This window comes from Miscanthus floridulus, chromosome 2 (assembly GCF_019320115.1).
Source record: "Miscanthus floridulus cultivar M001 chromosome 2, ASM1932011v1, whole genome shotgun sequence".
NCBI classification, from domain to species: domain Eukaryota; kingdom Viridiplantae; phylum Streptophyta; class Magnoliopsida; order Poales; family Poaceae; genus Miscanthus; species Miscanthus floridulus.
The window spans coordinates 29,455,794-29,459,706 of record NC_089581.1 but is presented as its reverse complement, the minus strand read 5'-3'; the positions used below and the strand labels follow the sequence as shown (position 1 = coordinate 29,459,706).

The 3,913-nt window shown below is 49.2% G+C and overlaps 1 pseudogene; it reads right to left on the bottom strand.

Moving 5' to 3' along the window:
* Positions 1 to 609: 609 nt before the first annotated feature.
* LOC136538319 (uncharacterized) lies at positions 610 to 1,114 on the bottom strand (annotated as a pseudogene).
* Positions 1,115 to 3,913: the final 2,799 nt, after the last annotated feature.

Sequence of the window (3,913 nt, the reverse complement as noted above, 5' to 3'; positions counted from 1 at the left end):
CTGGGGAAACGACCCTTCCTTCCCGTCTTGTTTCCACCGCCCCTGACATTTCCGCCCCCCAACAGCAGGGTAAGTCCTGATTCTATGCGGAGTCTATTCAGTTAAGTGACAGCTTAGTTCGTGGGCAGCTGTTCGGTCATGGGGAATTGCGGCTTCGCTCGTGGCCTGAGGACTATGGCGAGATGTGGGTGTACTCGGGGTCGAGCTCGTCTGGCGAAATCAGCTATGCGAAAGAAGAAACTTATCGCATTGCTCGTTCTTTAGCCTGCTGCCCGGCAAGGTCGCGGTAGACTTCGTCGACGCCTGTGCCGGTTCCTTCACTGCTCCGGCGGTGGAGAGGGACCTCCTAAAACAATATGATTCGTCTCTTGACGAAGCTGTAAGCTTTCACGCCGTTAGTGTAAGTTCTTAGAGCATCTCAAGAGTTTTCTAAACCTCCTCCTAATCCTAAGTTTTTAAAAAAATTCATAAAAAATCCATCTCCAACAACTCCTAATACAATCTCCTAATATTTTAGGAGTTGGAAAAAATTCTCCTCATCCGCGTAATTTTACGCACCGCAGCCTCGCGCGTATCCTTAATCTCCGAGGGAGTCCACACAGAAACTATCTACGGGCCTTCGCCAACCTTGCAGGCCGCCTTCTCGTCGGCGGTGGTGGAGGCGGCGTCCGGGCATACGAAGAACAAGTAGAAGCCCGCAAGGATGGTCACCGCGGTCATCGACCACACGACGGCGGCGACAGGCGCGGGCATCAACGGGGCAACTCTGCCGGAAAACATGACTGTCAGGGACTCAGGGTGGTGGTGAGGGCCCATACTGCCGCCTTCACCTGCAACCTCCTGGGCGATTCCGGGGGCAGTCTCTCGAACACAAGAAGCAAGTGGAAGACAAAGACGACGCAGAAGAAAGAGACGGTTACAAATAGTATGGACCGGGGATCGTGTCTCGAGTGGTAGATGGCTATCACGCTGTTGAGCCCGAGAAAGGACAGGGAGACGGCCGAGGCGCAGGATGACGAGCCATCGGAGGAGGCTCCGGTGGGAGTTCGGCGCAAGGAGGAGGATTTAGGGAGAGTTTGAGCTCACTCTTCACGAGCGGTTTGCCATAGTCCATGAAGTATCCTGGCGTCCAGCGGATATGTCGACGGCGTCGATGGTGACAAGCCGGCCATGTCGGAGTCGGAGCACACGAGGGGCGCGTCCTGTAGTTTCCCGTGATGGAAAAGAAAAAAAAGCCGCAACATAATTCATGTGGGCCTTAAATTTGATTTTTTAGATACCATTTATTAGAAACTCTTGGAGATGACCTTCTTTTTTCCTCTCCAAATCTTTTTAGGAGTTTCCAAACTACAAGTTTTTAGGAGAAAAAAGCATGGAACTCTTGGAGATGCTCTTACGCTTTTTGTGCTTTCGCCTGTTCTTTTTGCTTAATTTCTTTGGATGGTTGCTTGATGTTTCGTCTGTTGTGCCGCAGGACATGCTCCTAGCTCGGGGGCTCAAACAACAAGGGTAGTCATATCGTCTGGGTCTTCAAAGGGAGCTAGCGAATAAAGATGACCGAATTCGAGCCCTTGAGTGAGAGCTGGAGACGGCGAAGAAGCAAGCCGAGGAGACCGAGGCCACGCGTAAGACTACTAAAGAGCAGATTGAAAAGATGCGTGAAGATTTTGACGCTTACCGCCATCGAAAGCAAGAGGAGCGAAGAAAAATTGTGGCCGATGCTCAGAAGGTGGCCACAATTTACAAGGAGATGATCCAGAGTGTTGACGACGAGACGGAGCTACCTCGCGACGCACCCATCGTTAATTTCATGGGGTGGCTGGCTGATGAGCTGGCCACTCTAAGCGATCACATGGCCGTCGGCAGGGAGTATGCATCCATGATATCTCTCCATGCCTTCGCTTAGGCTCTGACGGAGTGCGGCTGTGACCATGTCGGAGGGGTTGAGATCAAGGATCCCCTTTCTTATTAGAATGCTCCGGACTCCGCCCATGAGGCCGCCAAGCGATTCTTTGATGGTTTTTGGCGTCCGGGCGGAAGGGACCTTGCTCTTCTCAGAGCCGCCATGACCCGCGGCAAGGTGGGTTTCTTTGTCGAAGACGTTGTTTCTTCGTAATGTATTGCGAAAATGTTCTTAATCGTCGGAATGTTCTGCATACTCCGGAGGAATGTGCTGCCATCATGGCGAAAGTGAAGAAGTTTATTGCTGCCTGGAATGCTAAGGAAGGAGCAGCGGGGAGCGGCTCGAGCGGAGCGAATGCCTCATCTACTCCCGATGCTGGGGCGACTGGTACACCCGGCGAGGAAACTGCCGGTACTCCCGGCGAAGAGGCTATCGGCACTCCGGGCGAACACGTCAACCAAGAAGGGGTAGAAAATTAGGAGTCATTGTTTTGGTTTGGTAGGAGGATGACAGTTGTATGTACATGTTTTTAAACTATGTTGGTTTCGGTGCGCAAGTTCCTGATGCGGGGCCTGCGCCGCTATTGGATGTTTATACGTTAATGATTCGCTGCGGCGATTTTTATGATGGGGTGCTTCGTGGTTTCCGCATCGGGAAAAATTTCTGACTTTTAGCATGGCTGGCTTCTTGAGGTCGCGATTTTGTCTAATGCTTAGGAAGGAAGCGGCCTTTAATAGGTTTTTCCATTTGGATTTTGATCCGGCCGTTTTTTATGATCAAAGGGCCCGTCGTGAACAGTCCCGGCGAAACCGTGGAGTGGCATCGTCATCTGGTTTGAAGGACCCCAGAGAGGAGCCAGCCGAGGAGATGACGTTGGATTTGGAGAATCGTAGATATAATTTCTTTTTTCGCCCTGCTAGGGGCAACGTTTAGATTGTTGTTCGGATGATGTTTTATTTGTGGTGGTGCATTCGCGCTTGTTGTGGAAATTCTTCCGAGCGTTCTGGTGATGATTTGACTTTCGTGCGTTTTGCTGCCTGGTTGTTTTGTAGGAGGACCGCTTCTGGCCTTGCGTGTGATTTACTGTGAACCCTTCATCCTACCTCTAAGCGAAAGGCACGTCGTCCCTCCGACTTTTTAGGGCGATGGGGTGGGCAAAGCGACGAGCGCTCGAGTGACTTCCTTACTAGCCCCTCAGCAAATTTGAAAGCCAAAAACACGCCGTCCCCCTAACCTTTTAGGACGAGGGGATGGCAAAATGATGGACGCTCGAGTGACTTCTTTGCTAGCCCCTCATCGAATTTGAAAGCAAAAAGCACGCTGTCCCCCAAACCTTTTAGGGCGTGGGGATAGGCGAATAGGCGAGCGTGTATGACTTCTGTGCCAGCCCCTCAGCACGTTTCTAGGCGAAAAGACGTCGTCCCCCACCCCCAACCTTATGGGGCGAGGGGATTAGGCGAATAGGCGAGTACGCGAGAGACTTCTGTGCCAGACCCTCTGTTGACATTTCTTAGCATCACTCTTTACTAAGTTGTCATCCCTAACATGATGCCAGAAATACGTTGTTGGTAATTATAAATGACACTTGAAAACTTAGATGAAAATTATATATATATATACTATAAAGTATCCGTAAGCGCACAGATAATATACTATAGTAGCATTTCACCTAAGAGTATGCCAGGTATCATTATTTATATTTTATCCATAGGGAGGGGCTATGGAGTTGTGTTGGTATAGAGATATTGACAAATATATATACTTATGATAAACCACTCTTATGCTACGATAGGAGTAAGTCAAATGATAAATAAATAATAAGTGTAAGGTAATAATGGTATTCCAGAGATAGAAATAGAGACTCATAAAATGTAGTACGGCTAAGCAGGAGATTCGTTAAGAGCAAAAGATTCCTAAGTCATTCCTTATTTACTAAGCCTTTTGTACACCCAGGTATATACACTCTCATCTATAGTATAACTAACTTTAGATCTATGTATAAGGAACATT